Raw genomic sequence first — 11,521 nt, 5'->3', positions numbered from 1 at the left:
ATCTAGCAATAACCCCCCGGGATGCTTTTTTCCCCTTATTTCCTCCTAAAAACTGGACCAGGAGGTTCTCGTCCTTTCTCCAAGGAGCCGTAACATCTAAGTAGACTAACAGGCATCTCTTAACGTCCAGGCAATTAAACTTTTCCTCCAAGCTATTGGAGGGGTTAGGAAAAAAGGAAGGCAACACAATGTCTTGGCTCCTATGAAAATCGGAGACAACCTTGGGAAGGAAAGAAGGCAGGGGCCTGATAACTATTTGGTTATCCTGGATGATCGTATAGGGCGGAAATGCCGAGAAGACCTGGATCTCCGAGATCCTCTTAGCAGAGGTAATAGCCATGAGGAAAGCCATTTTAATGGATAAGATGTCAATAGGGACCTCTAATAAGGGCTCAAAGGTTCTATCGGTTAGGGCCGTCAAGACCCTGTTCAGGTCCCAAGGAGGGGAAAGAGGTCTAACATAAGGACAGATTCTGGCAGCGGCAGAAAGGAAACGCTTGACCCACGGGTGGATTGCTAATTGGGAGTCAAAAAAGTAGCTCAAGGGCGACACCTGGACTTTTAAGGTGGAGGCCTTGAGCCCTTTGTCTAAGCCCGCTTGTAAAAAGTCTAAAATCTTAGGGATTTCTGGAGGACTAAATGGATCAGGGCTAGAACCTAAAAGAAAAAAAAAAAGACATTCCAAACCCTATTATACTTCCTAGCTGTTGAAGTTTTTTTACTACCTAGAAGGGTGGAAACAACTTTGCTAGAAAGCCCTCTCTTCAACCAGATGTCCCTGTCAATCTCCATACTGCCAATTGAAGAATCCCCGGATTGGGATGCCATACGGGCCCCTGGGAGAGTAGATCCTCCCTTGGAGGGATCACCCAGGGAGGGCTTCTGGCTAGGCTTAAGAGGGTGGAGTACCAGACTCTCTTGGGCCACTTGGGGGCTACCATGATTATGGTGGCTCCCTCCCTCCGCACTTTCTTCAGAACCTGCGGAATTAGGGAAATAGGTGGGAAGGCATAGCCGAGTTCCTGGCTTCAATCCTGAGCCAGACTGTCTACCGCTGTAGGATTCTCTGTATAATTTAGGGAGAAGAATCTTTGTCTTCCTGTTTTTCCGGGTGGCAAAGAGGTCTATAGATGGGGTCCCAAACTTTGTTACAATCTGGGAAAAAAATCTCCTCGTTCAGACTCCACTCTGCCTGACTGAGCTGTACTCGGCTTAGAAAGTCGGCCACCGTATTCTCTTTCCCTTTCAAATGTATTGCGGATAAGGTCAGGTTCCTGTCTTCCGCTATTTAGAAAATTTCCTGGCAGAGGAAGATTAGGGATGGTACTTTTGTTCCGCCCTGATGATTTACATAGGCCACTGTCGTTGAGTAAAAGACCAACTTCCTGTTGGAGACCTCTGGAACTGCCACCTTTAGTACTCTTTCTACCGCCTTGAGCTCCTTGTAATTTGACGTGCAGTCTCAGGTTCTTAAATCCCATCTTCCCTGACAGTATTTTCCCCCTGAATGAGCTCCCCAACCCCACAGACTGGCATCTGTCGTTATAAGCATGGGTTCCATGAAGGACCAAGGCATTCCTACCGAGAGGTTCTTCTTGGACGTCCACCACAGAAGGGAGTACCTTGCTCTGGAGGAGAGATGAAATTTTTCCTCTAGTGTTTGAGGAAGACCATTCCAATTCTTCAAGATGTCCGACTGTAACGGTCTTGTGTGGATCTGTGCGAATGGTACGGCTGGAATTGTAGCAGTCAGGTGCCCCAGTACTGCCATCGCCTCTCTGATGGAACATCGGAAGGACCGGAAAAGGAACCACACATGCTCTATTGTTGAGGACACTTTCTTCTGAGGGAGGAATGTCTTCTGAGCTGTGGAATCTAGCTGCATTCCTAAAAAGGTGCAAATTTGAGAAGGGGTTAGACAAGACTTCTCCTGATTCATCTTCCATCCCAGATCCTTCAACAGAGAGCACACCAGGACGAGCTCTGTTTGTAACTGCTCCCTTGTTTGGGCCATGAACAAAAAATCGTCCAGATAGGGTACAACTACTATCCCAGACGATCGAAGGAATGCCACCATCTCCGCCACGACCTTGGTGAAAATTCTCGGGGCTTGAGAGACCCCAAACGGAAGTGCCCTGTATTGCAGGTGTAAAAGTTGGCCCTTTACTTGAACAGCCGTCCTTAAATACTTTTGGGAGGAAGAGTGAATTGGGATGTGATAATAAGTCTATACTTGCCATCCAGCAACCTTGGTATAACAGGTCTAAAGTCGACTTTATAGTTTCCATCCGGAACTTCTTGTATCTCAGGAATTTGTTTAGCCATTTTAGGTTCAGAATCATCCGAAAAGAACCGTTGGGTTTCTTTATTAAAAAGAGTGGGGAGTAGAACCCCCTGCCCTCCTCCTTCTTTGGGACTTGGCAAACAACCTCTTTGTCCAACGATAACTGAACCTCTCTCTCCAGAATTGTAGACTTTAGAGGATCCTTTGGAGTTGGAGTATGGGTGAAAAAGACTTGGGGATAAGAGCGGAACTCCAACCAGGGCCGGCCTTAGGTGTTCAGGCGCCCTGTGCGAGCTAACCTTGTGGCGCCCCCCCCCCCCAAAAAAAAAAAAACTGCTTGTTGCTGGCATCATGGCATAGGCTGGCTGACTATCTAACCAAGTAGTTACCAGCCCTCACACCCCAAAGGCCGGTGTAATGTTATACTTCCCTAGTTCGTGAGATTTCCCTACCCTCGTCACTTCCGGTCGCACCGGACATGACGTGAGGAGGTGTGCAGCATCGCGCAGGCGCACAACGACAGGTTAGGGAAATTTCACAGCAGAATGCGCATGCGCCAGGAGCCTCGCCGGCGGTTAGGGTAGGGAAAAACTATGGGCCAATGCGCAGTGATCGGATGGATGTTTTCAGCTGAACACCGGCCGACACTGCGCATGCACCGGGAGCCTCACCAGCGGTTAGGGAAGGGAAAAATTTACGTACGGGCCAGTGCTTTTTCCCTACCCTAACCGCTGGTGAGGCCCCCAGCGCATGTCGGCCGGTGTCCAGCTGAGAAAATTAGTTTCCAATGTAGTATTAATAACTAAACAATTAAATAATAAACATATTGCATTGTCTACTTACCACCAGGACAATAAGATGATCTGGACTCTGGCTGCAGTCTGGCTCTGGGGACTCCATTGTCATTCTCTCCCCCCCCCCCCCCCTTCCCTCGTCACTCTCATTATTCCCCCCCCCCCCAATCACTCATTATTTCCCCCCCCGCCATCACTCTCATTATTCTCCCCCCCATCACTCATTATTCTCCCCCCCCATCACTCTCATTATTCTCCCCCCCCCATCACTCTCATTATTCCCCCCCCCCCCCATCACTCTCATTATTCCCCCCCCCCCCATCACTCTCATTATTCCCCCCCCCCATCACTCTCATTATTCCCCCCCCCCATCACTCTCATTATTCCCCCCCCCCATCACTCTCATTATTCCCCCCCCCCCACTCTCATTATTCCCCCCCCCCATCACTCTCATTATTCCCCCCCCCATCACTCTCATTATTCCCCCCCCCATCACTCTCATTATTCTCCCCCCCCATCACTCTCATTATTCCCCCCCCCCATCACTCTCATTATTCCCCCCCCCCCATCACTCTCATTATTCCCCCCCATCACTCTCATTATTCCCCCCCCATCACTCTCATTATTTCTCCCCCCCATCACTCATTATTCTCCCCCCCATCACTCATTATTCTCCCCCCCCCATCACTCTCATTATTCCCCCCCCCCCATCACTCTCATTATTCCCCCCATCACTCATTATTTCCCCCCCATCACTCTCATTATTTCTCCCCCCCATCACTCTCATTATTCTCCCCCCCCCATCACTCTCATTATTCTCCCCCCCCCATCACTCTCATTATTCTCCCCCCCCCATCACTCTCATTATTCTCCCCCCCCATCACTCTCATTATTCTCCCCCCCCCATCACTCTCATTATTCTCCCCCCCCCCATCACTCTCATTATTCTCCCCCCCCCATCACTCTCATTATTCTCCCCCCCCCCATCACTCTCATTATTCTCCCCCCCCCCCATCACTCTCATTATTCCCCCCCCCCATCACTCATTATTTCTCCCCCCCCATCACTCATTATTTCCTCCCCCCTCCCCCTTTTCACTCTCTTTTCCACCTCTAGTGTAGCGTGGCCGAGCTCTGTTCGATCCGCGGTACAGGAGCATTTGTTTCCTGTACCCGGCCGGACTGACAGGAAGTGCACACTAAGTGAGCACTTCCTGTCAGTCCGGCCGGTTACAGGAAACAAAAGCTCCTGTACCGCGGATCGAACAGAGCTCGGCCACGCTACATTAACAGCACACAGCAGGCGCTCAGCCTCAGCCACTCAGGCGGCGCAGAATGAGGGGCGCCGCCAGCCGCCCGAACTTATATAAGCAAGTTTTTTTTTTTTTAAACCGCAACGTGCGCCCCCTGCTGAATACAGGGGAGGGGGAGATGGAGGGGGCGGGGGCGGGGGCCCGCCCCGTGGGAAAACATAAGTGCCGCCTCGCCTGCCCATATTACATTGCGGGCTGTCGGCCGCCCGGCGCCCCTGTTGCTATGGCGCCCTGTGCGGCCGCACAGCCCGCACACCCCAAAGGCCGGCCCTGACTCCAACCTGAATCCCTCCGCTATCCCCCCCAAAACCCACTTGTTCTGGGTGACGTTCTGGGAGAAAGGCAGAGAGTCTTGGGAGAAAGGCAGAGAGTCTTCCCCCAACCTGGAGAAAGGCAGAGAGTCTTCCCCCAACCTGGAGTCTGGCGTCATTGCTTGTCCTTTGGTTTGCTATCCTGGGTTTTAAAAAGGAAGCCGCTAGTTTTTCTTGGAAATCTATCCCTTTCCTTCCTATCGTATGGCTTACCCCTCTGTTTTCTAAAGCCCTGCTGGGGTCTACGGAAAAAAGGGAGTCTTCTGAGGGACCGGAAAACCTTTTTTCTTGTCTGATGCCTTCTCCAAGATGTCATCCAGGGAGGACCCAAATAATCTATCGCCCTCACACGGAAGGGCACAGAGTCTGGCCTTAGACCCCTGGTCACCCTTCCATGATCTAAGCCAAATAGCTCTTCTTGCCGCATTCGTCATAGCTGAGGATTTGGCGGCAAAGCTCATAACATCCGTAGAAGCATCCGTTAGAAAATCCGCCGCATTAGCAAAGGTGGGAAGAGAAGCTAAGATTTCCTCCCTAGGCTTCTTCTCTTTAAGATGTGCTTCTAGCTGTCCAATCCACAATCTTAAGGACCGGGATACCCAAGTGGCTGCAACCGCGGGTCTAAGACAAGTAGCGGAAGTTTCCCACGCCCGTTTTAGGTAAATATTTGCTTTCATATCTAACGGGTCCGAAAGGCAACCCAGATCATCAAAGGGGAGGGCAGATCTCTTAGCTATCTTAGCGACTGGAGCATCTACCGTAGGGGCCCTATCCCAGCTGGAGGAAACTTTTTCTTCATAAGGATATTTCCTTTTCACCGAGGAGGGTAAGAAAAATTTTCTATCAGGATTTTTCCATTCCCTATTAATGATCGCTTGCATGTTTTCATGAATAGGGAAGACCCTATGTTTTTTAGGGCCTAATGCCTGAAAGGCCTGGTCCGCAACTGATCTAGTCTGCTTAACGTCTTCCAACTGCATAGTTGCTCTGACCGCTTTTAGTAAAGGCTGCGTATCCTCAGGGGAAAAGGATCTCCCTGAATAATCTTCATCCGAAGAGTCCGATAGTTGTCCGGATTCTTCGCCATCGTCGGATGAATCCAATTCAATACCGTCATACTCCGTATCCCTCCCTGGTCTATCTGGGGACCTGGCACGGCTTTTACTGAATGCTTTAAAGGATGCCTTGATAATAAACTTCATGGACTTAGTGAGGGTCTGGGATTGTTCTGCTACCAGTTTATCTATACATGTTGAGCATAACGCCTTCTGATAAGATGCAGATAGGGATGTTTTACATTCCGCACATTCCCTGTGCTTTGTCTTGGAAGACTATTTTTTAGGTGGCTTAGAAATAAAAAGTAATGCTCTCACCCATTGAAGCTTTTTCCTTTTTTCCCCATCCTCAGACCAATACCGGACTTGGAGGCCTCAAGGGTTCCTGGGGTTCAGCGTGTCCTGCTGTAGGCTCCGACATGATGCAAACCAGGATCGCTACGCGGCACATCCAAACTGTGCCCAGCTGGCTGCCTGAACCTGCCGCCGTGTTTTGTATTTTAAAAGACGCGCTCCGGCCTCTACTTCCGGGTCCTGCAGGGCTGAAGCTCCGCCCTGCCGACATCCTCAGGAGACGGCCCCGCGCATAGGCGCACGGATGCGCGGGTGCCATCTTGGAACCGGGGAGAGCGAGGAACAGCATGGGGAGCCGCCTGAACACGGCCACAGCGGCTCCCCGCAGGGCCAAAGAGGGCAGGCGCAGGCAGACTTATGGGGAGCGGCTTCCGGCACGGCCACAGAACTACCGCTCCCCAGGGATAGGCCTTCCCACGGCATACAGCCACAGACCTTCCCCAGCTCCGATGTCTTGGAGGTACGTCTTCAGCATCAGCTGCTTCTCAGGATCTCCCATCCGGAGGGCAGGAAACCTGAACTGGTGTTGGGTGGAGGTGTGTCCTGTTTATCTTCTCAGGTTTCCTGTCCTGATGGGAGGTCCTGAGTCGCACAGGGTGCCGTCATAGGTGAGGGGAAACATTGCTTCTATGTTTAAGTGATGCTGGAGCTTAAAGAGGTTTTCTGAGTGTCTGAGGATAGGTCATCAATATCAGACTGGTGGGGGTCTGACACTGGGCACCCCCACCAATCAGCTGCTTGAGTAGGCCATGGCCTCCTTGCAGTTCACCAAGCACAGTGGCATCAATTCTCTTGAATAGGACTAAGCTGTGCCTAGACCACGTGACCAATGAATGTGACGTCACTGGCCCAGGAAAAGGCTGCAGCACTCACTGGGGCACTACAGCATATTCAAACAGCTGATTAGCAGGGGTCAGACCCTCCCCGATCTGATATTTATGACCTATCCTGAGGCTAGACCATTGCACAACCCCTTTAAATAAGGTTGCACACTTTGCAGGCACTCAGACCATGTGCTATCCTATTATTCTGTTATAGGGTCATCATGGTATTTATTTTACAATAGTCCCTCAAATGCATGCTTACAAGGAGCACTTAGCACCACAGGAAATAGCAAAATGGCCACCTGTTACTGGACTCTAAAGGAAAAGTTGCTAAATTGATGCCAGTGATGTCAGACAAGGCAACATCTGTACAGCCCAGTAACCTGCAGCAATAATTGTCCTTTCCTGTGGTTATAAGAACCTATAGTGTACTAAGCACCCAAGCTTACATTTTGTGGACCAGAGTGAAAAAACAGACTCTTTAAATGTTTTTAGATACCCATTTTACTATAAACCAGGGATGCTCAACCTGCAGCTGTTGTAAAACTACAACTCCCACCATGCCCTGCTTGTATTCCCTGTCCGGGAATGCTGGGAGTTGTAGTTTTGCCACAGCTGGAGGGCCGCAGGTTGAGCATGCCTGCTATAAACAACTTACCCGGAGTTTTACTTTAACAGAAAATGCCAATGAAAAACTGCTCAGAAAATAATTTGTGTTTTTCCCTTTCATTTGCAGGTGTAGAGCTACTAGGTTTTCCATGATAAACATACAGGCTGTATGAAGGCATCAGAATGTATGCCTAAGGCTGGTTTCACGTCAGTTTTTTTCTAATCAGTTTTTTGAGAAAAAAGTTCTGCATGCAGTACTTCCCCCCCATCTTAAAAAAAAAAAAAAAAAAAACTGATCTCAAACAGATGCCAACAGATGCACTTTTTTTGCATTTTGCACTCCCTGCCTTCTCAGAGCCATAACTTTGTCTGTTCACAGCCATAGGAGGGCTTGTTTTTCACTTTCCAACGCCACCATTTAATATTGCATATGATGTAGTGGAAAGCGGGAACAAAATTCCAAATGGGGTCAACTGCAAAAAGAAAAAAGCAATTCCACATTTTTTATTTACGACATTCGATTTGCGATAAAACTGACCTATTACTTTTATTCTACAGGAATCCGGCGATACCGTCTATGTATAGTTTTTCTTGCGTTTTGCTAGTAAAAAAAAAAAAAAAAAAAAATCAGTTTCTTTTTTGACCCCTATAACTTTTTGTAATTATCACTTATTTGTTTGCCGTTTGGGGAATATAATTTTTTTATACTATGGGAGTTTGCTTATTTTGGGAAAAGGGGTGTGATTTTAAATATATTTTTTTTACACTTTTATACAATCATTATAGACTCCAATGCACTTATATTGGACTCTTTATTTTACTCCTTTCCTATGGAACCCTATTACAGGCAAGGGCTCCATAGGAAATACTATGCAGCAGCCTCCTGTCATTAACACAGGGGCTGCTGTACACAAGCTCCAGCTCCTTTGATCGCCACATGGGGGCGACAAAGCACCACCAAAAGCGCGCACTTTGGTTTTCAGCGCACTCAGATGCAGTGTTCAGGATTGACCACAGCATCTGAGGGGGTTAAACGTCCACGATTGCCATTACTGCCAGTTGTGGACATAAGCCGTGGGTGCCTGCTATAAGAAGGCACAGAGGGAGGTTATTAATGGTACACTCAGATTGGGTCACTGTCAGAGGTCAGTACTGGGCCCTATCCTATTCAATATATGAATGATCTTGTAGAAGGCTTGCACAGTAAAATATACATTTTTGCAGATGACACTAAACTGTGTAAAGTAATTAACACTGAAGGACAGTATACTGCTACAGATGGATCTGGATAGATTGGAGGCTTGGGCAGAGAAGTGGCAGATAAGGTTTAACAATGACAAATGTATGGTTATGCACATGGGAAGGAATAATGCAAGTCACCAGTACATACTAAATGGTAAAACACTGGGCAACACTGACATGAAAAAGGACTTAGTGAACAGCAAACTAAGCTGTAGAAACCAGTGTCAGACAGCTGCTGCCAAGGCCAATAAGATAATAGGTTAAAGCAAAAGGGGCATAGATGCCTGTGATGAGAACATAGTCCTGGCACTTTACAAATCACTAGTCAGACCACACATGGAGTACTGTGTACAGTTCTGGGCTCCTGTGAACAAGGCAGACAGAGCTGGAGAGGGTTCAGAGAAGGGCAACTAATGTAATAACTGGACTGGGGCAACTACAGTACCCTGAAAGATTATAAAAAATGTAATTGTTTCCTTGAGTCCACCATGACAGCTTAACCACAAGATTGACCCCTGTAGGGGCAGGAACACAGTCTAAAAGGCCAACACCCACTCTCACCCTCAGTGTTTACAAATTACCAAGCGTTTTATTCTTTTGAGTATTATACTCTAGCCCCTCTTATAACCTCAGTGGGGATTACCGGTAAGTCTAATTACGGTTTTTCCATTTCATCCACCATGACGGCTTAACCACGAGAACTATCAGATTACTTAGGGAGGGAGACTGCTTGAAGGACCTTCTGTTTAAAGGTCAAATCAGCAGAAGCAGACACATCAATACAATAATGTCTTATGAACGTGTTTTACATTAGACCAGGTGGTGGCCCTACAGATTTTGTCTAGGGAAATGCCCGCTCTTTCAGACCATGAAGAAGCCATTGCTCTTGTGGAATGGGCTCTTATATTTGTGGGACTAGTAAGGCCTGATATTTGGTAACTGCATGATATAGTTGACTTAATCCAACGACCTATAGAAGCCTTGGATGCTTTTCTACCCTTATTTTGACTAAACTGAATAAGGAGATTGTCATCCCTTCTAAATTTTTGTTGTCGCTAGGCATTGTATAATAGTCTCCCTGACATCCAGGAGTTGGAATTGTTCCACAGATGAATTTACATCTTCAGGAAAAGGCAGGACGATTTCTTGGTCTTGCCTGAATCTCTCCCAGGCGTCTAGCTGATGTTCTAGCCATTAAAAACACAGCTTTGAAAGTAAGATGTTAAATTGAAATGTCCTATAGGGGAGTAAGTAGAGATTTCATTAGTACCTTCAAGACCAGGTTTAAATCCCACTGGGGAATTCTTGGGGTTATAGATGGCCTTAATCTAGAAACAGCTCTTACAAATCTTGTTATCCACCTATGGCTGGCTAGATCTGTATCATAGTATGCCCCCAAAGCAGATATCTGTACCTTTAGTGTACTAGGCCTGAGGCCGATATCCAGCCCCCTCTGGAGAAAATCTTCGATACTTGGGTAGAATTTATTGGTGAATCTTGTGCCAGCCAACTGCAGTATTTTCTGCAGATTTTGAGATAGATTGCACAAGTAACTTTTCCTGCTGGATTTTAGTGTATTAAAGGGAGTCTCATCAGCATTTCATGTTTGTAACCCATCCCATAGCTTTCTAGCATGCTTACAGTCAGGGGCGTCGTTAGGTCAAAACAGTCGGGGCTTGAGCCCCGGATGTTTTGACCAGTGCCCCGAATGTATTGCTGCCACTGGCAGGGCCGGCCTGTGCTCTGAGTCTTCTGCACTACACCGGCCCCGCCGATCATGTGTAAATAATCCTAATCCGCCACGGCGCCGCCTGCCCTGTGCCTGCAGATTTAACTTAACTTGAAAAATCATCTGCCGATTCTGCAGCCGGCTGCTCATCTCACTAGATTGCACTGCAGCTCCGCCTCCGGTAACAGCAGGCAGTGCAGGCGGCACCCGCTCACTGACGTCAGGCGCCTGCTACTCCCACTAGGCGGCGCAGGCGTGTGACGTCAGTGAGTGAGCGCCGCCCACACTGCCTGGATCTGACTAGCTGAGACTCTGATGTCAGTAAGACTAGGTCACTATACTAGGATTATTACAGTTTAAAATCATGTACAGTTGTACACTCCTGTGAGTGGAGGTGAGGGGGATCTGTGGATGGCACTGTTATGGGGAGGGGGATCTGTGGTGGATGGCACTGTTATAGGGAGGGCTGGAGGATCTGTGGATGGTATGGCACTGTAATGGGGAGGGCCGGGGGATCTGTGGATGGCACTGTTATGGGGAGGGGGATCTGTGGATGGAACTGTTATGGATGATCTATGGGGTTGCCCAGACGGCTAGGCCCTTCACAGTAGTTATTAACCCCATTCAGCAGTCCCTCAGGGCCCATTCACTGAAGGGGGGACTGCTGAAAGGGGTTAACTACTGTGAAGGCCCCCCCTTTTGGTGGAGATGAGGTGGCTTCATGGGATGGGGGCGTGGTTTCACTTGGGCTCGTGCCCCGGATGTCTACAGACCCTAGCAACGCCCCTGGTTACAAGTAATAAAACGTTACCTTTAGCATCAATCCTGGACTTATAAAACCGTAAAAAAACACATCTTTGTAACATATGCAAATGAGGGCTCGCAAGTGCCCAGGGGCGGTGTTACCCTCGTAGGTGCCCTGCTATCTCAGCCTTTTCTTTGTTTCCCCCCGCCCCTTCCTTCCCTCAGCCCACCCATCCTTTCCCTCTGATCTTTTAACTTGTTTC

The sequence above is a fragment of the Bufo gargarizans genome, chromosome 2, assembly GCF_014858855.1.
Source record: "Bufo gargarizans isolate SCDJY-AF-19 chromosome 2, ASM1485885v1, whole genome shotgun sequence".
NCBI lineage: Eukaryota > Metazoa > Chordata > Amphibia > Anura > Bufonidae > Bufo > Bufo gargarizans.
This window is presented reverse-complemented; position numbering follows the sequence as displayed.